At 35.8% G+C, this 27,618-nt stretch overlaps 1 long non-coding RNA gene across 1 annotated transcript in view; it reads left to right on the plus strand.

Annotated features, from left to right (window-relative positions):
• The first annotated feature begins 4,277 nt into the window (after positions 1 to 4,277).
• The window catches only part of LOC139962875 (uncharacterized), a 34,772-nt gene continuing 11,431 nt past the window's right edge, over positions 4,278 to 27,618 (plus strand). The window contains exons 1-2 of the long non-coding RNA XR_011791388.1: positions 4,278 to 4,292; positions 8,267 to 8,423. This is a non-coding gene — a long non-coding RNA (uncharacterized lncRNA). The remainder of the gene's footprint in view (positions 4,293 to 8,266; positions 8,424 to 27,618) is intronic.

Raw genomic sequence — 27,618 nt, forward strand, 5'->3', positions numbered from 1 at the left:
GATGTTTGATATAACGCTTTGCTTTATGGAACTATATTTGATGGCGCTAGTTACCTGTGGATGATAGTATTGAAAGTTTACAAAACACTTCGAGATATGACATCGTTGTAGCCGTGAATTCAACTTGGTATCGCCAAGGTCAATATTCACTTATGATTCAAAAACAATTCGAACGTATATAGGTGTCGGATCTTGACGAGGTTCTGGGGAGTGACATCGACCTTATATGACTGAAATCAAACGACAGACATGACATGTGTTAATATGGGAGTTATTACCAGGGCATTCAAGACAGAAACTAAACTTATACATTCCCTCCCATGAGACGTCACTGTACCCTTAAAGTTTTGCACAGGTCGACCAAAACAGCTCAGTTTAAGAAAACTCAATTGCTGATCGAGATAGTCTTATATAGTTGATGCCTGTCCGGGCCTGTCTATCCATGAGATAACTGTTAGTCTGAAGTCACGCGGAACATCTTCCCCGACAGTTTACGTGAACAAGTTGATGTTTCTTTTCCTCCGATGAAAATGAAACATTTGCTTGTATCTCAATTATTTTGTATCAGAGGAATCTGTACCATCATCAGGTGAAGATGCTGCTGGAAGATGTGCTTAACTTGAGTACTTCCCTTGAATGAAGAAGAAATACTCTATCAGATATACCTAACTAATGAAGTCAGTGAATAAATATACCGTTTAATTTATCGGGTGATACCCAGGCGACGTGTGCCACTACTGTTCACCCAGCCTCTCAGCTCTCTCTCTCTTTGTTTCAAGTTCATACGAATATCACAGAAATTTGTGATCATTGGTAAGTAGAAATTAAACCTTATCTTTCACACCTATAGTTTTGTTTTACCATTGCAGTTCATGCATGTGCTGGATATGTCAAGATTTCTTCAAATAAGTAGTAGTAGTAAGTTGAGTCTCGTCTATCCGACATGCTCAGTGATTAACCTCCGCCACGTATCACGATCTTGCGCAAGGTTTATTGCTTCCTCGAAATTGTTAATATTAACGTCCTTAAATTGCGACTTTATTATTCCAAGCAAGGTAGTCACGGGCCTTCCTACTGGTTTAGCAGTATGTCTCAGTGCTTCTCTTAAAGCAACCTTCGCTGGAGCGTCCTCGTGGAGTCTTGCTACATGACCGAAAAATCTCAATCTTCTATGTGCGACTATGGATGACCAAGGCGTTTGGTTGGTTTCATTGTAGAGCTCATCGTTTGATAACCAATTGTTATTGGTCCATCTCATGTTGAGAATATTACGAAGTAGTCTCCTTTGAAAAGTGTCAATTTTGCGATCAAGATCCTTCGTTGTGCCCCACAGTTCGCAATTGTACAAAAAATACTCTTTAATAAAGCCTCAAAAATCCTAAGCTTAATGTTCCGGCTTATGTTTTTGCTTTTGAAAATACTTGACAGTGTGTTGAAAGCACCGTTGGTTATACCAATTCTTCGGATAATATCTTCTTCGGTCCCCAGCAAGCTTCCAACATATTTACACTTCTTCCAACTTTCATTTCCTTTTCTTGTGATTGAAAATTTCTCAGTTTTTGTGCAATTGATTTTCAGATTCCTTCCTGCCAGTTTCTCAGACACTCGTTTTTCGATATCTTGCAGTATATGCTGACCAGTTGATGCACAAGAGATATCATCAGCGTATTGTTGATCTACTGTGAAAAAAGAATTAGTGGTGGTTGTCCTGTAATCATGATCAACTAACTGAGATGGCAGGATAACTGCATCGATATCATTATCATCTGATTTCAAAGAGTTGGCTAGATAAGTTATAAAAAAATAGTGCGCTTGCACTATCTCCTTGTGGTGAACCAATGTTAGTGTTAAAAGGAAGTCCGAGTTTGCCCTCAAGTTTGACGGTGTAGGAGACGTTATCGATTAGCAGTGATATCAAGGGAAGTTCGTCGTTGTCAAGAACCTGTTCTAGATCAGTTAGCAATGATCCTCTTTGAATCGTGTCGAACGCCTTGCTCATATCTAGCATCAATAGATTTATAGTGTAGCCTATGGATGTTATAGCTTTTTCTGCTAGCACTTTTAAAGCGAAGACAAGTTCAGCTGTGCAACGTCCTGAAGTGTAGGCAGTTTGGGTAAGGGGAGGATATGCTCATCAATTGACGGACGAATCCTCCTGGCCACACATACCGCAAGAATTTTCCTCAGTGTTGATAATAAAATGACTGGTCTTAAGTTTTCTGGTGGACCTTTAGTCTTTCCCGGTTTTTGGATAGGAGTTAGGATTCCTTGTTTAATTTCAATTGGGAAATCTCCTGATTCGGCTATACTATTTAAGATATTTGCTATGTGTTTGTGTGTGCATGGGGCATATTTGAGATGTTCGGCTGTGACCATGTCACAACCTGGGGTTTTAATATTTTTTAAGGATGAGACTGTTTGTTTAATTTCATCTTCATCAAAGGGCGTGTTTAGTTTTTCTGGAAACACGTTTGATTTAGGATCTGTGATATTGCATTTAAAAGTCTTTTCGAAATGTTTGCTGATTTCTTTAATTTTTGCGTCGGTATCTCCTATGTGTCTATCGCCAATTTTAATTGTAATGGGGTCTCTCTTGCTTTTTTTTGTTGTACTACTCTTATTGCTTTAAAGAAGCGGTGGGTGTCATCCTTACAATTTTCAATTTCGGAAATTTCGTCAATTAATTTTTGTTCATGGGCAGTTTTGACTAGAAAATGTTGTTGTTTAATTATTTTGTTCCGTTTAGTTTTCAAATTTCTCTTTTGATCAATATCTTTAAAGTTGTCAATTTGGAGTCTAAGGTCTTTTTTGTTTCTTGGATAAGTTTGCTATTTCAGTATTATTAAAACGTACTTTTTTTGTGGGTGGATTTAAGTTTTGTGCATTGTCTAAAGTTGAACTAATTGTTGACAGTTCATTCCAATAAGTAGCTGGTGATTGGGAAAAATTGGTTTCGTTTAATGTGTTAAATACGTTTTCATTATAGTCAATTTTGTTTGATTTAAGATGGCAGGAATTACTACTTTCAACAGTCTTATTGACTGGATAAATTTGTCTTCTTGTTGAGCTATTCAGGGTGAAACTACTTATAACGATCTTGTGATCAGTGTTAATATGAAGGCCATTATAAGCTCGAGCATCAATATTAATAATTTTGAAGTTTAATGGGGCTATGATATAGTCAATTTGGCTTCTGATAGGGTTTCTGTGATTATTAGGTATACAATTACTTGTATAAGTGTTTATATGCTCAAGTTTGTGTTTGTAGAAAGTATTACATAAGTATAGATCGTTACGTACAATTAGGTCTGTTAAGAATTCACCATTAGTATTAGTATTGCCAGTGGTGTATTTTCCAATATGTTTAGAAAAAAAAGGATTTGATGAGCCAACTTTTGCATTGAAATCACCACATATAATTACTTCTTTTTTATTGACAGTATTTAGTAGATCTTCAAGATTTTGGTAAAATTATTCGGTTTCTTCAGGATTCTTATAAGTTATTGCTGATGTAGGGGCATAAGCATTAATAATATGTAGTGGTGGACTTTGTTATTATATGTTCTATAAATGGTCAACAGAGCAAGGCGATCAGATATGGTTTTAAAAACCCAATCAATTCCTCTCTTAACAAAGAAACCTACACCGTGATATGAATTGCTACATGCTGCTTTAAAAAATGTATATGAATTGGATTGATCTGACCTTGGTAGTTTGACATCGTCTGGACCTCTAATCTTTGTTTCTTGCACAGCGATGATGTCAAGATTGTATCTTGTGATGTCTTCAATTAATTCAAGTTGTTTTTCTTCTTTTGAAATCCCACGACAGTTTAGAGTACCGACTTTAATAATCTGTTCGTTGTAACGCATTCCAATACAGAGAAATGAATCCAAAATAGACAAGAAATATTCCACTCCCGTGTAATTGTGAAAAGACCTTCTATTAGAATTCAAACTACGACATATGTATGGATTGATTGATTATGTTTAAACATTCCCAGCAAAGGAATGAATAATCCTGAAAAACGAATTGGGTGTAAATTGCTCTTGACTCATCAAATTTATAATTTGAATATTTCTACAGAAGGTGTCCCTTGGGCTAAAAACCATTAGACGTGTAGTGTACAATGTTACAAAGTACAATGTTTAAAACGACAGTGCGTGTATATAAAGTCATGATGTGAGTACGAAAAAAAAGAACTCAAATAAGAACACAAGAAGGATTGCCTGGAATCGGTGCCGTGCATCTCATAGGGAGATTACCTTCAATTGTTACCGTTCATCTAACAGGTAAGATCGACTTGATTTGTAACCGTACATCTCACAGGTGAGAATCCCTTCAATTGTTACCGTGCATCTCATATGTAAAATTGCCTTCAATTGTGACCGTGCATCTAACAGGTAAGATTACCTTTACTTGTTACAATGCATCTTACAGGTAATATTGTCTTTAATTGTTACCCTGAATCTCACAGGTAGATTACCTGCACTTGTTACCCTCCATCTCACAGGTAGATTACTTTCAATTGTTGCCTTGCATCTCACAGGTAAGATTGCTTTCAATTGTTACCGTCAATCTCGCATGCAGTTAAGATTACCTTCAAGTGTCACTGTGCATCTAACAGGTAATGTTGTCTTCAACAGGTTAGATTGCAGATTTTACAGACTTATGATTTGAGTAAGGCTATTTCATGTGTATTATCCAGTAGGTTCATGTTTTGATATTCTCAAGAACACCTCAAGGATTATGAAAAAATGGAGCTACAAATTGATCATTTCATCGGAGTTTAAGTGCTATGATTCAGCAATACCCTGGAGTGCACACCTATTTCCAATAATAGGGGGAGGGGTAGTTCCTCTACCTACACTTTGTCCATGGACGTTAAAATACCCTTTAATTTGGAAGTTGCTCATGAACTAATTGTTTAGATTACTTTGTTTGTATACCGTCGTAAATCAGTATCTTACACAGAATAAAATAAATCGGAAAAAACGGACGTGACACGATTATGGTCTCAAAAATAACTACTTTGCAACAGTTATAATTTGTAATGAGGGAATCAGGGTATTTATGTCGGCATGAAATAGGGATATATTTAGAAAGCATAAAACTAGAAAAACAAGAAACAAAGGTACATCAGTGAGATATAGTCACGCTGTACATTCACTTCAGTGTTTTGTGTTTCTATTGAAACTTTGAATCCATTTTGATACTTGACAAAATGAATACATCAAATTCATTGGTGTATTGATAACTTCATACACCAATGTCAAAACATCAGGGTGAATAATAATAAAGCACACCAAACTATTACTGCACCACTTGATAACTATGATATCACACTTGATAACTATGATATCACACTTGATAACTATGACATCACACTTGATAACTATGACATCACACTTGATAACTATGACATCACACTTGATAACTATGATATCACACTTGATAACTATGACATCACACTTGATAACTATGACATCACACTGTAAGCTTCAAGTTCACCAAATGCGTCAACAGTGACAACTTCATTCTGATATCGTACCTGTATCAATGGAGCGTTGCAGCTAGTAAACTCATTTTAGTGGTGAATATCTTGGAAACCAAAAAATGACGATAGAACGCACTCACAGAAACTTTTGACGAATATATAGGCCTGTGACTTTGGAACATCAACAGTTTCAATCCATCCTTCCATGCGGCTGGTTGTGTTGACGGTTATATAGGCCCGTGACTTTGGAACATCAAAACTTGCCTAACCCATCCTTCCAGGCGGCTGGTTGTGTTCGACGATTATATAGGCCTGTGACTTAGGGTCATCAAAAGTTGCCTAACCCATCCTTCTTGGCGGCTGGTTGAGTTTGACGGTTATATAGGCCTGTGACTTAGGAACATCAAAAGTTGCCTAACCCATCCTTCCAGGCGGCTGGTTGTGTTTGACGATTATATATGCCTGTGACTTAGGAACATCAAAAGTTGCCTAACCCATCCTTCCGGGCGGCTGGTTGTGTTTGACGGTTATAAAGGCCTGTGACTTAGGAACATCAAAAGTTGCCTAACCCATCCTTCTGGGCGGCTGGTTGTGTTTGACGGTTATATAGGCCTGTGAGTTAGGAACATCAAAAGTTGCCTAACCCATCCTTCCGGGCGGCTGGTTGTGTTTGACGGTTATAAAGGCCTGTGACTTAGGAACATCAAAAGTTGCCTAACCCATCCTTCCGGGCGGCTGGTTGTGTTTGATGGTTATATAGGCCTGTGAGTTAGGAACATCAAAAGTTGCCTAACCCATCCTTCCGGGCGGCTGGTTGTGTTTGACGGTTATAAAGGCCTGTGACTTAGGAACATCAAAAGTTGCCTAACCCATCCTTCCGGGCGGCTGGTTGTGTTTGACGGTTATAAAGGCCTGTGAGTTAGGAACATCAAAAGTTGCCTAACCCATCCTTCCGGGCGGCTGGTTGTGTTTGACGGTTATATAGGCCTGTGACTTAGGAACATCAAAAGTTGCCTAACCCATCCTTCCAGACGGCTGGTTGTGTTTGACGGTTATATAGGCCTGTGAGTTTGGAACATCAAAAGTTGCCTAACCCATCCTTCCGGCGGCTGGTTGTGTTTTACGGTTATATAGGCCTGTGAGTTAGGAACATCAAAAGTTGCCTAACCCATCCTTCCGGGCGGCTGGTTGTGTTTGACGGTTATATAGGCCTGTGACTTTGGAACATCGAAAGTTGCCTAACCCATCCTTCTGGGCGGCTGGTTGTGTTTGACGGTTATAAAGGCCTGTGACTTAGGAACATCAAAAGTTGCATAACCCATCCTTCTAGGCGGCTGGTTGTGTTTGACGGTTATAAAGGCCTGTGACTTAGGAACATCAAAAGTTGCCTAACCCATCCTTCCGGGCGGCTGGTTGAGTTCCTAAATTGAACTTCTCGCCTTTATAAATACCCATGAATAGTATTGATGGTTTGCTGCATTAATGTCACGGCAGCTGCTACAAACTCTATAGGTATGTTACGTTTCAAAGAGGTATTCATTTCATTCTAGATAATCACACTATATCAGATATAATAATGTGTAGGTAAATGATTTGTGCGCATGCGTACATGCAGTCATGTTATATTGATGTCGTGTTACACTATTGAAGTTGCTTGAAGAAAATACTTGCATAATATGCATTGTTACTTGAAGGTTAAACACAAAAATAACTACTGTGTTATCATTAAGAAAGACACATAGGTGTGTTGATTCGAACGTAATAACCAGAGTATTGAAAACTGCACTATTGTATTGAAAATATGTGGAATAACGAAACATGTATTGGAAAATTGAAACATGCACGGGAATATCGAAAACTTTCACGTTTAGTTAAAACATGTACAGGAATATCGAAACATGCACGGAAACATTGGAAATATACGGGAATATTGGGGAAAAAACTGAAATATGAGAAACACGTACGATAAATATTGAAAACATGCACGGCAATATGGAAAAGATGTTCTGTAGTTTATAAAATATTCACGGTAATATTGGAAACAAGCACGGGAATATTGAAAATATGTTACGACCGGGATGCATAAAACTAAATACTGTATGGAAGACGTGTTCAACCTATAATACAAATAAACCTTCCTTAACCGTGACACGGCCAAAACTAGCCAAAAAATTAACCCCATGCAGAAACAAATTCATTTTAAGCAGCCGATGCACATGTTAACCGGTAATTTCTCCTTGTTAACCTTTTTGATTTGTGAGTACCAGAGAAGTCAAATAACGACGCCGTGTAGCTTCACTGAGAGTATACCGAAAGCAAACTTAAGTTACGGCTAAATTCATATCATCTTAAACATTGTAAGTTTGATCAAATCAATGTCGTGTTTGCCTGGTACATAGTATGCCAGAATTACATGAGATTTCGACTGAGCGACAAGGGTTATATGCAAAGTATATTGTATACACCAATACACTTACCAGTGACTAATTAAAACTGGGTTTACCTAGCCTGTCATTCCACTCTCTTTTATTTCCGGAACGGTTTTCAAGTGATGCTCGACAACATTTTAGTTATCTGTTGAATGATTACTCAAATAAAACATATACGAGACTGGATTTAATGGATCAGGACATACACGTTGACGTAACATGTTGAAATCGACGTGTTGGATATTCATAGAGTGGAATCGTAGTAGGTGATTGGTCAATCCTTTTATAGTCGTAAGCAATTCCACGATAAAACTGTTTCTCGGGTTTGGTTTTAACTCAGAATCGTGGCCAGTGCAGTCTATCGTAAGACAAGTACCAGAGAGGAGGCAGCCAACAATCTCAAGTCGAGACCTTCAGTGAACAGAGAAAGACACAACAAAGAACAGAAAATCAGCTTATTGGCGTCCTATACCACCGAACGTGAGGTTTCAAACAAGGTAGGTGACAAATGTTCTTCTCAATCTGCAATTAGATATGAGTATCATTAATATAGACGCAATGTTAACCACCAGCATCAATATACCGGTACTGCACTCAATGATCAATTAATGTTGAGGTTTACAATCTCGCAGGATAAAAATCAGACATTAAAGAGTAAGATTTATGGAAAGAAATTAACAACCTTTGGAAACTTACAAACAGCATGACGCTTGACAGTTCTGACGAAAAAGGGGTTCTAAGGAGTAGGAATTACAGTATTTAATTTAAATATCTGTGAAATAGTTCAAGCAATGATTTAAATCAATATTAAATAAAATATTAGAGTTTTGTTCTTGATCTCTTAATGAACATGTAACGGTTGAGTGTATGTGGAGGGGTGGGGATGGGTGGTGGTGGAGCGTTTGTGATAAGGCAAAGTGAGACGAAATTCAATAATTTCGATATACTGTTGTGACACTCATTTGTCATAATATAGTCAGTCAATGTAACACTCTGTTTATATGTTTTCATGAGTAAAATAAAGTACTTCATTTTCCTTTATTTATTTTACTATTTGTTGTAATAATAACAAACCTGTAGGCTATTAGCATGATTTGTTTGTTCAGAATGATCTCCATAATCTTGAGAAAAAAATAATCATTTTACACCCGACTGTTCATAGTTGTCTGAATATATGGTAATCAAAAGTTTATATGAGGGTACACGAGGGTTCATTTTGGGTTCCAAGCATTATCTGCAAATTTATAGAAAATAGCACCATCGTTTGCCAATTAGTTAATGTGGAAATTCGGAAATGGTTACAGAACCAACAGTTGTTAGTCCACACACTTGGTTTTGTTTCATTGATGATATTTTCATTATCTTGAATCCTGGCAATAATTTGGATGCATTTATAGCAGCTGTCATTACAAAAACAAGCTGAATACTTTAAAGTAATATTCACTTGCTCGGTTACCATAGTACATGGCTCACGGGAGAATGAATGGTCAATTAAACCCGGCGCGGACAAGCACATGCAGCTACGGTACCTTCTTCTCCGTATCAGCCACCCAACCTCTCATATTGTAGGTAATTATATTTCCCGTACAGCCAGGTATTAGGCTATATACGCGTCTGTTCCTCGGAAAAAATCAAATCTCATGCCAAATAATACCGTTTGAATATCTGAAGCAGCCGTTTACTGCATAGTCCTATCGGATAGGACATGAAAGTACTACAAAAAGATGACCCAGCCCGCTATACACGTACAAAGCACGCTAGTAAAATATTGGAGTACAACGGAGTACTTCGTGCCTTTGGATACAACCCGGGTCTTCCAGTGTTAGAGTAAACTATTCAGAAACATGCATTCCACTCTTCATAGTACAGAGCACTAACGGGAGTTTTTCCAAAGCGTCCCGTCTTATTTTATTCGAAATGAACTCAGTTGATGTGTTCGTGCGAGCTATGTTCAAGCCAAAGCAAACTTCATTGACGACAAATAACTAAAGCGGCTCTAACATTTGCCCTGCGAATTACGAAACATTTGATTGAGTTGATTGTGCTCAAATTTGAAAAGCGCACCCGAACTCTATAAACTTCTATGACCAATCAACAAATCAATGCTCTCGAAGAATTTGACCGGAATAGAGTCCATCGGGTAGAATATCACACACTCTCCTAATGAGTAAGTTTCAGCAGATTTTCTATAATTCTCCAAGTAGCTGTCAATTTTCCATACACACACTATACCACAAATTGGCCTCGGGAATTATCCTCATATATTATTGCATATAACAGTTGTCGTGAGGAACTTGAAGTTTATATATATATATATATATATATATATATATATATATATATAGGCTATATAAATATATGTTTATATATATATTTATATAATTATATAATTATTTATACGCACTAGGATACTTTGTGTGTTACTGTTTGAAGAATTGTTAACCACCTGACGTTCCCCATGACAACTATTTGTTACAACTGAAATTACGCGTTGACAAATTTGTCATTTACATGCCTAGCATCGCTTTATGATCAATTTCGATTCGAAACAAAATGAAAATAACAACGTTGTGAAGTACAAAAAGTCACAGAGATGATACGATTGATTTCAAATGCTCCAGTTAGGCATATTGAATGTTTAGAAATGTCTGAGACGTTTGGAATATTTAAATCCAATTTAAATCAATCTTCTAGCTTAAAACGATCAATACGAGGGTTTAAAGTAAAGAAATAAAAACCTGAAATATAGAACAGTACATAAAAGTTTTCATTATCTGCAAAATTGCCTCATTAAAACTTGGAGGCTTTCCGACATTTAAAGTAAATTCATATTATTTATTAGATCCTAACCCTATAAAGTAAAAGTTGTTAATGAAATTCTGATTTGTTTCGGCACATATATAAAGATCAATTTGAAACTGACATAAAACTATGATTATTAATAAAACTATTAAAAGTGAAGGTACTGATCACCACGTCCATAGACGGATAAGTCATTAACAAGCTTTCTGTGGTAAGCGTTTTAGTGCAGTTCTTAAATAAATCAACAGATTTTTGATAAAATCTTTGTTAAGTCTTTCTATTTTCTGTTGATGTTTCTTAAATACAACACATATAATCATGATATTAAAAGCTATGAATTTTATATGATTCCAACATTTCATTTTTGTTTTTCACATATAAATATATATATATATATATATATATATATATACCATGAGTTCGTAACCGTTACAAAATCCACGAAATACCAGTCTGACTTTATGCACATCTCGTCAATTTTATTTGGCTTCATACTGACCTCAGTATTTCATATCACAACCACGGCAGATATATGGTCACTATTTGCCTTATTGATTCCATAAAGAAGTGTGAAAAGCCTTCAGAAATGTCGATATTAGACCCGGTTTGGGAAATTCTGGGTTTTAAATTTTTAATGCATATATTTATTTCACTTAAGAAATTCTTTTAAGTTCGTAAGTTGATATTTTTCTTATTTTGATTACTTAATGAGAATCTCACTTGATGTGATTCTCCACACAAAATACCACAGAAAAGCGAAGGCGTTCTTTGTAACTTTGTGAGATTTCCGCTTCCTTCGTGAATGTAAAGGTTTCATGTTCATCCGTGTGGGATCTTATATGGGATTATTGCTATCCAACTTCTTATCTATATACTGCCGCCACGATCCACACGTGCTTGAATCGCGTGACATGTTAACGTATTGAATACTTATCATTAACATACAATCATATCATATCATAATCATATTACAATCAATGCGTTTGAACCACTAATCACAACAGTGTTTGTATAAGTGACCGTACTTGTACAAATCATACAAGTTATACTTTAAATGACGCTAAGAACAAAACTTCTAAACGTGCAGATTGTGACTATTGGATAATGCGGCTGTCTGTCTACCAAAATTCATTAGTTTTAATAGCATTATTTCTTAATTCGCTATAACCAAGTGTAAATTTGGCCCGTCCGAAGAATATAAGGTCATAGGCATACAGAAAATGGCATACTTATGGTACTATTACGAAATATATTTAGCTGTAGCAAGCAGTCACAGTATTAAATTGGTAGTATTATAGTAGATGTAGTCTTATAACGGCCTCGAAGCTGTTTGAGAGGACCCTTTGTCTTCCCGCTTGATCGCGTGCGTGAAATTGCGATGGAAAGATATTTAGTGAGTCAACAGTGTAGGTGAGATGTAGAGAGGAACAGAGTAAAGGTGTTAAAGCCGGGATATTTATTCTTTGGATGGTGTTTGTATGTTTTAATGTAGCCTACTTTAAACCCCTCAGTATGGTTACTCAGTAAATAGGTTTGTTATGGCCCCTACGCTATAAATTATGGATCTTACATACCATCACTATGACCACGTTTGTATCGTATAATTATTATGATCATCAACATCATCATCATTCTAATATTAGAATACGTACCGTTTATTCATTGGAATAGGCCTAATACATGTGATACTGTTTATTTTTGTATAAAATTTTATCTAAAATATATGTTAACATTCAAAAAACAATGTATGTTTGGTTACGGTTGTTGAATTGTTGAGATTTCTATGTTTGCTAATGACGTATTTTGTCCTTAAGTGTATAATTACGCTGTGTCAGGTGACCTTAAGTTGCCCATAAGTTATAATGATCTAACCTAATCTCATGTCAAAACAAAGTAAGACCATTACAACCCGTTACAAATCAATTCTTACATACGATCGTCGCGGAACACATGCGGGTACTTATTATCCGTATTTTCATATATACTTAATTCGGTAGTAACAAAAGGTGTCTTCAAAAAAAGCATGACTTTTTTGAAATTATTGCACTAAAAATTTTGAATCGCAAATAATATTGTCAAGATGTAACAAGACGTCATTATAAATTAAAGGCTAGAGTGGAATTCCCCTGGAAAGCAAAAGTTCTGGATTCTACCAATTCAAAATTCTTTGCATACCGTTTGAACAAAGATCCATCCCTTTTTCCAAAATGTAGGTTAAATAATAAAACTGTTTACAATTATCACTATGATTGGTTATAAGTTAAAATAATAATCAATTTGATACCAGTTTACCTTTCCAGATGAATACACTATTAAAGTAAACTTTCATAGCATCTACCCTTGGTTGTTAAACTGCAGTTGTTCAAAGTAATATTATACCTTCCACTTAAAATTGCTGCATGAACTCTGTGCATGGAATCATGAAAGCATAGGTTAAGTTTAGGCCATAAATCACGTGCCTATGACTAAAATTACCATGTCAGCTTTATTGCACTCCAAATTTCCCAAAATTTACGTCAAATAAAAATGAATCTACACTAGAAACTTGTTAAATTGAAATCGTCAAGATGTGCAATAATAATGCCAAATGTTTTGTCGAAAGTTTACATAGCTACACTCTTGTAGTGCACCGCCTTTGCTTATTGATCGAAATAAGTTGGGCCTCAGCTTTCAAAATTGTTGTGCATTGATTATGACAACCTAGGATACTTAAGCCACGTGCCTCTCTCTGACATGAATGAAATTTGCAAGTCAATGTCGTCATTGGGTGAAGAAATAAATGGTTTGCCTTTGACATATTTCACTGTTATAATTGTTACAGAAACGAAACAGAAAGAAAGAACGCCTTCTGTTGCGGCCACTATTTTGTCTTTACTAATTCATGGATGTTTTCTTTCTACGCATTGAAAGCAAATGTCTTACATCGGAAGTTTTGAACATCAGGAGTGAGTTAAAGTGAAAATTTGGAAGGTCTTGTATAACTTAATGTCAGAAACCGAATACATGTCGAACTAATCATAAGGAAGCTTCTTAAAAGCAATGGCGGCTTAAATGCACGTCGATAATATTGGGATAGTCACCAGACTTCTTGGTAGAGGATTATATTACTTACATGTTGTAAATACAAGGACACGAGTCAAATACTGTGCTGCTTAACGCATATCTTTTGATTTCTAACCGGGAGGTCCCGGGGTGTTCGAACGAAACTCTTCCATGAAAAAGAACTCTTGTGATCAGTATAAGGTGCTCTAGATAGGGAATGAGACAAATGAGAAAAAAATGTTCTTAGTTTTGTTGTCATAAATCTTTTAACTTTACTTTACACTTGCCTATGCAGTACTCTACAATGTCAGAAAAGACATTATATTTTGAAATTAAGCTTTGGATCTCAGAGTCCATGTTGTGGTCCAGAGGTGAAGTTTCCGGAAGCTGCAGCACTTACAAACATCTTTCCTCTCGTAGACTTGGAATAGCAAAATACATTTTAGAAGGAACAATTACACTGAAATTTCTTTATATTTTTCCTCATTTTTTCCAACTTCCTCTTTAAAACTGTATGGGTGCGGGAGGTATCGTTTACTAAACAATACTATGTATCGTATCGTGTACGTGAGGTATACTCTCAATAATCTCCAACCCCGGCTCCTGTGTCACCCTTTGATATGCTCCTGCGGTGTTAACTATAAAGTCATGCCGTTCCCTTCATTGGAACAACATTTTAATCTTGTAACCGTGTTTAAAAATATAACTTAGATAGTTTGCTCTATTTCTGTGGATCATGTACTACCGTATTTGTTATTAGATATAGCTATCGGCCCGCACCATCATATTGTAGCAATATGCAGAGTTAAGAACCAATTTCTGGTGTGACTGTACAGTGTTATCTTAGGTCTCCATTAAAGAGATACACTGACGGTCATAAAGTGTTAGAGATACGTATTACAAACATTCTGTATGCCATATAGTTAAAGAAAATAAGCGATTTACGCCCATTGAGCCTACTTTACTCTGGGTTTTTAAACTTTATTTAATGACGATCAACTCAACAAGTCAGAGACACTCAATTTAAATGAGAAATGAATACAAAAGGTATGGTTGGAGACGACAGAAAAGAAGTAGTCTGAAATAAAGTAAACTTAACAATAGAAAAATAGAGATTGACAATAAAAAATAATATAACGTCATATTTAAATGAAGAGTTCAGGCGTTTTCAAATTTGGGAACATCTCAAATCCGTTATTAATGCATAAAAAAGAGAGACATTGAATGTATGCACACTGTAACCATTTTATAACTTTCAAATTATATACTTGATTCTCTAAAACTCCTTCTCGCTATTGTTTGAATACGACATTTTGTTTTGTCTCCATAGAGTAAGCTTACGTTATCGCAGTCTTCACTATGAGCATAAACAGCAGTGTTTGAGTGTGGGGATAAACATCATACAGTTGAGGTGTATCCATTATGGGATTTACAAACCATTAATAACCTTTCCTACTGTTAGCGTTCCTCAAATGTTTTTTTGTTCTCCTCGTCTTTCGCATAAAGGAGCAGATTTTTCATTACGTGATTGTTGTAATATAATCCTAGCAGCATCCTCTTCTGAAGCTTTCAATCCAGTTAATGCTTTTTTTGGATCACCGAGATTTCCATACAGCAGATTTCAAATAATACAGAAACGTTTTAATGTAACCATTAAAATATAATGCTCTGGAGGGTGGGGGCACATGAACGGTTTGATGCTCCTCCTAGCTTCATTACAGGAAGTACTAAGATGTCACCGCAACCCATCGCAACCCCCCCCCCCCCCCTCTCTCTCTCTTCTTTGCGTTGACTAAGTATCCAAGTATACGATATAATCAATGATGGAAATGTTCATATAATTTGAACAGTGAAACAAATCATATAAATAACGTATGGCTAATATTCTGTAGAATAACACACGACAGTCCTGAGGTTTTCATGACTGTAACTCTTCCACAATTACACAATAGTTTTTCCACAATCAGATAACCTTGGATTTAAATGGACAAGCTTCAATAAACACTCGTGTTATTCAATACTGCATAGCGTGCAATGGTATCCGATTATTACATACGGTATTTGTACATTTCTTGAGATAATACCTTCTTCAATTTTTCGATGTAACTGATTTCTCCGACATTCCCCTTGAGAATTATTATAGTCTCTGTTATATGATATTTGAACGCTAAAACAGTATAAGTCTTTATACCTTGAATTTATCTCACAATTAAATTAATAATACTCCAATGGTGGAAGCACAACTTTTGTTAAAGGGCGCTAATGTACATTTAGTTTATTTACGCATTCCCATAGTGCCTTCACAGCCTTGACACTTCTATAATTTTCATTTTGTCATCAAACTCTATAAGTTTCATTTTGTCATCAAATTCTTGTTTAACGATTGTTCAGTCATGCATCACTGAGCACAAGGCAAGGCTAAGCACGGTTTTCGATGCTTCCTTCTTTATCTCTTATACTTGCCTTTTCCGTCGCCAAGATTTCCAGTTCATCTGCCGGCGTAACAATAACGCTTTAAGCATTAATGTTAAATTAACTCAAGCATAAAAACGATTTATTGTGGGTTCGGCGATGATCGCGGCCTGTAAGAGTGTTTTGTCCGTCAACCGATTGCAGCCTTTTTCTCTATTTTGATTGTGATTTCTCTGTATGACGTAAACCCAGAACCTTCAAAGTTCGACGCATATACCATGGATGTTAAATACTACGTCATGCCCGAGAAATATCCCATGAAGCAGTTAATTATACCCACGAGAGTGCAGCGGGAAAAGGTTTGTTGACGTCCCGCGCAATTGATCTGGTACTAAGTAAGGAGCAATTGATTTGGTACTAAGTGAGATGCAATTGATGTGGTACTAAGTGAGGTAAATTGATGTGATACTAAGAGAGGTGCAACTGATGTGGTACTAAGTAAGGTGCAACTGATGTGGTACTTAGTGAGGTGCAATTGATGTGGTACTAAGTAAGGTGCAATTGATGTGGTACTAAATGAGGTAAATTGATGTGATACTAAGAGAGGTGCAATTGATGTGGTACTAAGTGAGGTAAAATTGATGTGGTACTAAGTGAGGTAAATTGATGTGGTACTAAGAGAGGTGCAATTGATGTGGTACTAAGTGAGGTAAAATTGATGTGGTACTAAGTGAGGTAAAATTGATGTGGTACTAAGTGAGGTAAATTGATGTGGTACTAAGAGAGGTGCAATTTATGTGGTACTAAGTGAGGTAAAATTGATGTGGTACTGAGTGAGGAAAAATGATGTAGTATTAAGTGAGGTAAATTGATGTGGTACTTAGTGAGGTGCAATTGATGTGGTACTAAATGAGATGCAATTGATGTGATACTAATTGAGGTGCAATTGACGTGGTACTAAGTGAGGTCAAATTGATGTGTTACTTAGTGAGGTAACTTGACATGGTACTAAGTGAGGTAAATTAACGTGGTATTGAGGTGCAATTGATGTGTAACTAAGTGAGCTGCAGTTGATGTGGTGCTATGTGAGGAACCACTAGGATATCAGAAAGTGAGATGGGAAAGGTATAGCAATTGTATATATGAACACTACGGTGTTTCTTACCATAACCGTCGTGAACGACTCTTGGAATTGAAAATTTGAAAGAGGTCGAAAACTTACCGAAAAAGATAATAAATGTTTTGTTGGGTCGCATCGCCATTTGTTTCCAACTGTCCAAAAAACTGTGAAAAAAATCCTATAGAACTAAAATATTTATCATTGTCTAAATGTCAAACATGTTGTACAATCTGTAAAGAAATATCTTAACATTGCTATATTCCGAGTGAATTTGTTAAGTTTTCATATATATTCTTTTCTGCATTAAATATGTTATTAGCATAACTGGTAGAATTTAGATGTATAACAATGTACTCTTGAAATTCAAGAATAAATGATTACATTAAATAACACACGCACTCGTGGACACATTTTGACGTAATTAAAATAATGGAAATGATAGCACCATTTTGTATACAAGCCCCTTTACCGAAAAATAATTTTTTTTCAAAGTGGAGGGAAGACTCCTCTGCGGAGGGAGGTCAGAAAATTCTGCCCCACCTCCCTCATTAATCGAATTTAAAGTCATATCAATACAAGCATTAATGAACCTTAAATTCATTGACTCTTAATACTGGGACAATAATTTGACTTTGCCCTCTCACAACACGATGGATGCCGGCTTCGCACCTGTCCCCCTCTCTCACTTTTTGAAAGCTTACTGCCTATACCCCACTGTCGTTGGTGCTTTAGCGTACGATTGACTAAACAGGGGGGAATTTCGCAAGCCCCACCCCCGTTCATCCCTGGTAGATCAGCCACGTATGTGGTAATGTAGTCATTTATAGGTGGTATGAGAACCTTCTCCTTCTGTGCATTTACATTGCACTCCTGTGAGTAAACCCATAAATTCACGTCATTATGTAGGCTACATTTACTACAGGAAATATGGTTTGATAACCACGCTACAAGAAGCATATAACGATGTTAGAATGAAGCAAGAATATTCTGTATTTCATTCACAATACTGCGTTAGTGAAATATGAAAAGAAGTTCTGGGCGAGACATTTTGATGTACACTGCATTGTTAATTTTATAGAAAGCAATAATTCCAAAGTGGGTGGATATTTTAAGTTTTCTGAAGTAAACTGAACTTTTTCTGAAGTAAACTGAATGACACCGATGTTGTTCGTGTCATTCGAGATCTATCAATTTATGCAGAGAACTACACCCTCTGCTTGAGAATTGAACCCAACAGAACAGGGGGCTTAAAATAGTATGACATTGAATTGTAACTATCTGGCTATATGCTTCCTCATTATACAAATAACTAACGCCCACATCGAAGCCATATTGGTAACACTACTGTTTGCATAATTCACATTTAAAAATGAATAGATTCCAATCTTCTATGGGGTGAAAACGGCAACAAAACAAGAAATACATTCTGATATAAACCTGTAGACAACTTTGCATTAATGGTTAGCATTTTAAGCATTTGAATAAATCTATGTATATACTGAGAGATAACCAACACGGTAAATGTACATGACTAATGATACTGGACATAACCTTCAATAAACATGGAATTGTACATATAATGCTCGTGCTGTCAACTCATGCTCATGTTTCTTTTCGTTTTGCTTCAAAAACTAAGACTGCTAACTGTCTGTTGCAGTACACAGAAAATCAGGCATGAGAAATGACGTAAAATTCATCGAAAAGTCGTCAGGGCGACTAAGCTCATGAATTATTAGCCCTAATAGAGACAAGCTGTTTCCGTCTGAAAGCCTGCTATTAATCTTGACAGTGTTAATGAACGCTTAATTCACAACATAACGACGGCCGATTACATAAGTAACTTACTGCGACATTTATTTTGCAAAAGAAAACAAAATAATGTAAGTCATTTTAGATTTAAAGGAACATGACGCTTATAGTTTCATGATATATACTTAATTCTTCGTGAAGTTTGAATTATTAATATATATACCAGGTATAATACGCTTCATCACCAAATATGTTTTCTTTCTTGTCGACTTCTGTTTGTGCTTCAACAACTTTTCAAAGTAAACTGGTCCCATCATCCCGTTACTGGGATACTATACATTAACGGCATGTGTTATCCAGTCAGACACTTGTTTTTTAATCAGAAAATTATTGAGATTACTAGAGATTCATTTCACCCACGTCGGTAACCATGGCAGTGAGGCCAATACAGAGGTATCAACAAAGTAAAAACAAGCCTACACTGCAGGTGTTGGTCGTCCGGTTCTTTTGTCGAAGATGGCAACTTTAGTCCATAATGTGACGTGTGTAGTGACTGGCTCTACATCCACGGATGTTGTTTTAGCTATTATACTTTCTTGCTATCAATGAATGATGTAGTGCTTGTTTCTCACAGTGCGTTTTTCACGCTCATGTTGAAATGTTTACCGGTGTACCGTGAAAAATTAAAACAACGCTTGAAGGCTTCCTTTAAATGTTTTCAAAGGCCGTCATTCATAGAAGAAGCTTTAGGCTATATGAGGTTTATATGTAGAGCCGTGCGATAGTTCAGCTTATAGTTCCACTTTTAACATTTATTTAGCTAAAACTAACATAAAGATATTTCAGAGGGCCTGTGAAATTAATAAGCACCACTGGAGGGGGGGGGGGTAATGGTGTAACGCACACTTGCAAATTATGTATTTAAAAGGCCATTGGAGTTAGGACATATGTCGTCATACAGAGCGGGAGTCTACCGTACACGTACTTGTTGATTCACCGGACAGAGCTGCGGGAATCTACTGTACAGGTAGATCTACCGGACGGAATGGAGTAAAGCTACTTGGCGATGTATGAAACCCGAAAATATTATGCTTACCAACATTTATCATTAAAAACTAAAATATTACCTATTTATGTTGTGCAACAATCATCATTTAGAACTGCTGCGACAGGAGACCGATTGTTAGTCCTATTTATAATTTTTGGATGAGTGGGGATCCAATTCGTTTTGAACCCGTGACCCCTTCCCCTCTCCAACAAGCACATATATAGACATGCATACATATATATTTTCGTTACGCTCAATGGCCGGAAGATTGTTTTCACTCCAATCTAAGTTCCCAGCAGGGCAATAGGATGATTTTTTAATGATCTTGAAAATAGAGCGACGGACCATTCGTGAACGGATGTAAGGCAATCACCGTCCCATTTACATCTAAGCTTTGCTGAACGATTAAAAGCCTAGCATGGTCGTCTGATGCCCACGATGCCTATATTAATATAAACACTTACTGAGTCTTTATATGAAACTAAACAGTCATTGCCTTTGCTACTACAACCAAACACTGTAAATTAATCGGATAAAAAAACGCGTATATTGATCTGTTTCTTAAGAAATTTAAGCAAAATGTAATAAAAACATACCACTTTAGTTATTACTGTGTTCGATGTGATATGAATATGAGGTATCTAAGACAAGCAGTCATCAAGTGCAGCTATATACAGCAATCGCAATGTTAATAGCGTTCCTGCATACAAATGTAGACAATATTGTATTTGTATTTGTCCGATTTTTTTTTCAATAAAGAAAAAATCGACGTTTAAATCGCTTGTGGGTATCAGAATCTAAATAATATCATTCACTTAAAATAGCCAAAAGGTGTCTTTAAGTATCGAACCATTATTCAGTACGGATCCATGATTTTGTAAAGGTCCTGGCCCTGGGATCGTTGAACCGCCCGTAATAGGGGAGTCCCCCCCCCCCCCTTTCCTCCCATTGAAGACGTGAAATCGTGCATTCTGCGGCATACATAAATTATTAATTAGGTTTATAGTTAGGTTTACACGCAAGGTTGCATGTGGTAATAACTATACTGTTTGGTATAGGGTTCCAACACACCTCTTATCCGTGCCTGTTGGTAATGCTTCCAATGTTAGTTGAATCACGAGTACATTGGTTGTTCACATACACACAGGATGGTTCTCGATACTTCACACTACATAATATATATGAACTAATGTATTACTCACAGACTACATTAACCTATAATAAGACGTAAACTACAGCAGAGATGTGGGTATTGATATCTTGTTTAAGATTCACGTTTGCGTTAGCCTCGACGGAATGGAAATTAAGACTTGAAGGTATTTCGTCGATTAAAAATAAAGCAACTATTGATATGAGCTTAAAAATTCCATTTAGAGTTTGATTTGCTATGCAAAATGGGACAATAAATTATTCACTATAACTTTTTTTTTGCCGAAAGGTGAAAACAGACTCTGCGTAAAATGTAATTATGAGATAGAGCATCCAAGGTAAGATGTGTTTAGTTGTAAATCTTCTTTAGTTTTATTGTTTTCTTTGGAATAAAAATCAGAGGAAAGAACTGAGAAGAAATTGAAATTTGACGCAATCATTGGCAATGAAATATCATTAAGAATAATCAAACGGATTGAGAAACATCGTGGAGAACTTAGACAGCGGCAATAAGTAAAACGACAATTCTCATCAGAAACGCCTCATTAATTACATTTAACATGAATCAGGTATCTGCTCAAGATATATTATGCATTATTTACAAATATAAGTTATAGTCCAGACGGAAATATTAACTTACAACTAATTCATAATTCATAATAGAAAGCATTGCATTACAAATGCTACAAGGAATAGTGGCTTTCTTTTGCCTTGGTTTGATTACTTTATATTTTGCTTGTTTCCGATTTCCATTCTTTTTGTTTACTTTTTTCTTTTTTTTATGTTTATGTGTTCGATTTTGCTTCTTTATTTTACTTTTTATATCATGTTTGACACTATAGTTTTAATCCGACCCTAATTTTCCCCAAACAAGTTACAATACAAAAGTTTAACCAATTTAATATCCAAAATTTGATAAATTGGTTAAATTTGTATCCATTTTCATTATTATTTCAGCCATACCCAAATTTGGTTGGGTACATAAGTACCCAGTGTTGGGTCACATATTTTCCCAACTTTTTTCAGAGTGTTGCAATAGGTTCGCCCCTGTGAAAGGATTTCTTACCCGTTCGGTTTCTATCGTTACTAGATTGCTTGCATCACCATGTTTTTGATGTTTAAAGTCAGTCGTTCACTGCCCGACTGAAGAAGACTAAAACTTCGACCACTGTCCGTAGTTTACGCCAGTGGTCAAGCCACATAGTTGTGCACTTTATCTACCTCGCACCATTTTACCTCCATACTCGCACTGAACAATTGATATGTGCTCTCAACGTTACTGTAGTTGTTTTTTTTCTGGTATAGACTGCTGCACATTTTCGTCACATGCGAAATTGCTTCTCATTGATTGGTTTATACATTCGTTGAAACTCTACAGTGGTGAATCGCCGGGCAGTGTGCTACAGTATGGCGAGCCTTTTTGTTTCTTAACATAATATCATTAAAAAATGTATGATATCATTAATTGAGTTATTAATATCGTGCAAAGGAATTTCAGATATCATTAAATGTATTGATAATATTTTTAAATTAACCACACTTAGTGATATCAACAATTATACGTTCTTGATATCTTGGAATGAATTATTGATATTAAAATCACCACATCTGACGCATATATCACGAAATCCGCGATATTAATGACAACTTTAATTTCCATTAGTAGTATTCAAACAGTGAAACCAACAAATGAAAACCTGATATTAATAATCAATTTTAATACACTAAACAAATATATCTTCAATTAACTAAATACATGAATTAAAGATATCATTAAATGATTTATGATATATTTAAATGATTATTATATATTACCAAATATTGAATAAAATGTAACAAGACAAGCCATGCAGTCGGCTTTGGTTGTACTGGTAATAACCAGATATATGGCACTTTATAATAAATAATATGCTGCTTCAATTTAACAAGACAAGCGCTCTCATATGTATCAAAGATCTAGAGTTAAATAACCTTAGCCAGCAATAAATGTGAATAAAAATCATAATCTTTATTTGGTGACGTCACCATGCTTTCATAACCTTAAGTCATCAAGATCGCCTTAGATTAGGAACAGGAAATAACCTCCCGTTACAAAAACCTAGTAGCGGTGTGATTACGGTTTAAAAGACAACTTTCCATAATTGATGGCTCTAAGGACAGTTACAGATTCCACGGTAAGATACTCAACGCATCTAACTGGATGATATATAGCCCTCCGGCTACCAAGGATCTACTCTAATGTATATTAAAGGAACTCTGACGATCTTATGTTGTCAGTTAACCCAAAACAGTTTGAAATCTGCTCGTTATTGATCTACTTATGAGTAGGACGAAAAATAACTTTCAATAAAGTGGATGGAAGTTATTTTTGTGTGCGAGGTTAACTGATACCGCTAAACTAGGTAAACCAATTATGTATACTTGTTTGTCATAAGCTGTTGTTCGTGCATGTAGTCTATTGTTTCCATTTATTAACGCTGTTTAACCATAAAACCAATACATATGTATATACTTAAATATATAGCATTGTGAGGAATTTCGGTTTTAATTTAAATTTGTATTTGAACTTTTGCCATTTGTCTCAATTCGGCATTGCTGCTAGCTTTAAGGTGATATATATATATATATATATATATATATATATATTTATTTATATATATATATATATATATATATATATATATATATATGGTGGAGAATGCGATTCATTGGTACAATAAACGTAATACCCAAGCTTGGCTGACCACAGTGACGTCCATAATACATGAGCTATGTGATTGGCTCTACACAAGTCAGATATTCCATCTTCATGTAGATTCTTTTCTCGATAACTTAGGTGTCCTACATTGTAAAATATCAAATAGGTTACAGTTTTTTGACAGGCCTGATTTATTATTTGAACTTCTCCCAAATATAAATATCAAGGGAAATGATGCCCTTAACTTCCTCAGACGACTAAAGTAGACGCAAGGTCCATATCAGACTTGACACGACCTGCCTTTCCAAATCTTAAATTTTTATTAAATATATACTATTTATACCATACCTCCAATTAACCCACTGTAGAGAAACATATGCTTTACATAAGGGAATTCATAGCCTGTTTGATATTTCAAATATTCCCTCTAACGTGAATAAATTCTCATAGGGTAACAGATTTACACTGATAATACATTTCTCTTATTTCAAACTGTTCTGAAAATAAGTTTTCTATCCTAAGGTCAAATCTATGCGGGGATAAGCGTCAAAACCAAAGAGAAACACCTACAGCGAAACAAAATGCAGATATAGTTGTCTCTCTCCTTCAACAAAATGTCTTTCTCAAGACGAGTGGACGGTTATAGGATAGTATGAGATTACATATTTCTTTTCGTTTTCATCTTTGTTTTCCAAGCGCTCTGATTTTTTAAGACGTTTGAAAAGTCTTGGGTAACATTTTCCTGCCGGTCAAACTGACTGATGTCAGCAAACGATTTCTATTTGTCATTTTCTCAGATTGTTATCCAGCATTTCAATTTTCTTTTCTCCCTTATTTTGGGCGATTTTTAAAGTTTTTTTTATTTAGATGGAATTCAAAACTATAAAGCAATCATTTCTGCTACGAAACGTGCAAAAATTGGCCAAGTGACCAGCAGTGATGCAACAGTTTGAAAATTCAAAGCGATTTCAGACTGCGTCATCTTCTGCGATTCACCGTTCATATCAAGGACAATATTACATATTCATAAATGGAAACCTTATTTTAGAGTTCATCAAAATACAACCATTTAAATTCAGTTTAGTTCAATAATTTCAAAATGCCCATTTTTAAAATATGGACCATATATACTTTCAGTCAAACATTTTTCATGACGCCAACATCGTATGTACTTGCATCCAGTATTTTGTTAAGGGCTTGGACAATGCAGAAATCACGAACCTTATACATGCATGTTATCCAGTCGAGGAGGGGGGGTGGAAAAGGGAGAGGTTATCATTTTCGACTGATAGCACTAGCCTAACGTGTGCGGCCTCATTGGGGAGGGGGAGGGGGAGGGGAGGGGGAGGGGGAGGGGGAGGGGTAGGGGAGGGGAGGGGCGAGGTGCTAATATATTCTACTGAGATCTTGCTGTATCTTCATCTGTCATACAGCGAAATTAGTAATCGTGTTCGGTAATGGTGTTGAGGGTGATAGTGTGGAGAAGGATAAGAGGAGGCGGAAGGCGTGGAGGGAAATAACCGTATACGGTAGTGGACGCGTATTCAACTATACCTTGTAATATACTGTACGTTGCAGATTAATCAATAAAATACCAGTACAAAAAGGGCAAATAAGTGGGGTTTTCACTCTCTCTTTACTTAACTAATTACGGTACCTTATTTGAAGGACACAGAGTGAGATAAAATTAATATCCAAACACTGCTTAAAATGTTTTTCGATCAGCAGCGATATGTGTTTGTACAAGTTCTTCTGGATCCTCAGCAACAAATTCCAAATTTCCAAAAGGAGCTGCAGAATGGATCGGTTTGTTCTTCATGAAGGAAAAAGTTCATTTCTAATGATGGGGTTAAAAGCTTTATGAATTGAGGTTTAATCAATTGTTTAAAAGGTTCGCTCCTGGGTCGGTGACAGGAATGACGTTCTCTTAACAACTTATCAGATGTTACTAAGAGGAGCGTGTGTCTGGATCAGCTGCTCTAAATCTTCAATAACTACTCGTCTGTTCGGATCGGGATCCAATAAACGCTGTAGAATAGTTTTAGCTCCAGTGGGGATGTTGCAATGCCATTTTAGAGGCTTCTTTTGTGCTTTCTTCAGAGAAGAGAAAGGTAGCCGTCCAAAGATCATGTTATAATAGATAACACCCACATACCATCAGACAGTGGACTTGACCAAGTCCAACGATACACCGATGGATCGTTCGGGAGCCATGGGAGCCATCGGGAGCCATCGTTCGGAAGCAGTAGAGACAAAAAAATCCAAATTTATTGTGACAAGAATCTTTCTTGTACTTATTGATAATACGATCTCGTATTCATTGATAAACGTTTGTTTTGGAACTAAAATCCATCAAATAATATCACTGCTACAGACACTCAACATATCGTTAATATAATAAGTTTGTTGCGTAAATAACGAGACTCCTAACAGCTTGATCATTACGAACAAAATTAAGAAGAGGTAAATATGGCTGCCGACGTATTAACCCTTCTTGAAAATAAATCTTCTTAGTAAATTGCAAAAGATCGCACCATTTCACATTTAAGCACCCTCACTCATACAAAACTTTCTCAAATGGATGAGGTTCTGAATATATATATATATATATATATATATATATATATATATATATATATATATATATATATATATATATAGATATAGATATATATATATAGATATATATATATAGATATATATATTCATATATATTCATATATATATAGATATATATATTTTTTATGTGATGATCATGTAGGGAACAGTTTCGTTGTTATTATAATCCAGTTTTCATGTCTCCAATACTATGTAGGATATTAACTCCAAATTGCTTGCACATAGATACCTTCGATATGATATGTTCTTTGTGTGAGATATTCTCTTTGTTCTTATTTACAAACAGTTTTTCACGAATTCATGTTGAAAGTAGCTCTTTTTTGGTGAATTTGGCCCCTATCCCGTAAAAATATATTGATATATATAAGGGTGACGTGAGTCAACTAATATCTCAAATAATGCGATGTTTAGCTCGAACAAAGAAAATGAGCTAACATGAACGATTGGCTTTACGTTGCTTTAACGTGTGCTATTAATACTAAACTTGAAAGTGTGTGTGCGACGAAAATATCAGAGGAATCGTTAAGTTATTATAAATTTAATGTTCATTTGGGTAAACAAGTTGAACTAATTTGATGAACGTTTTACTATGAATACCATCTTGTATAGGTGTGGTTAATTAGCAGAGAACTAATAAGCACATCCGATCTAAAACAGGGAAGCAGGATAGCTCTGCTCCACTCCACGATGAATAATCAAATGGATGTGCTCACGTGAGATAGATATTGATACTATGAATCAAAAAGTATTGCTGACCGTCCAATTATGAAAATTGTATTGATAGTTGCTTGCTATTTTATTATTGGCTGTCCTTGTCAATATTGACAAGTGTTTCAAAGCTCTTCTAGCGTTGATTGTGGTCAATTTCAATATTCATATTAATCGTTAAGCCTAATATGAATATAGTTCATTTTAATATGTGAAGATAGTTTATAGTGTCATAATGTTACAATACAATGAAACAGCTAGTAAGAACAATCAAATGAAATAATCGGAAGAAATAAAATATTAAATTTAAAAAATAATTAAAAATGGTAACATGTAACGTGTAAA

Source organism: Apostichopus japonicus, chromosome 21, assembly GCF_037975245.1.
Source record: "Apostichopus japonicus isolate 1M-3 chromosome 21, ASM3797524v1, whole genome shotgun sequence".
Lineage (NCBI taxonomy): Eukaryota > Metazoa > Echinodermata > Holothuroidea > Aspidochirotida > Stichopodidae > Apostichopus > Apostichopus japonicus.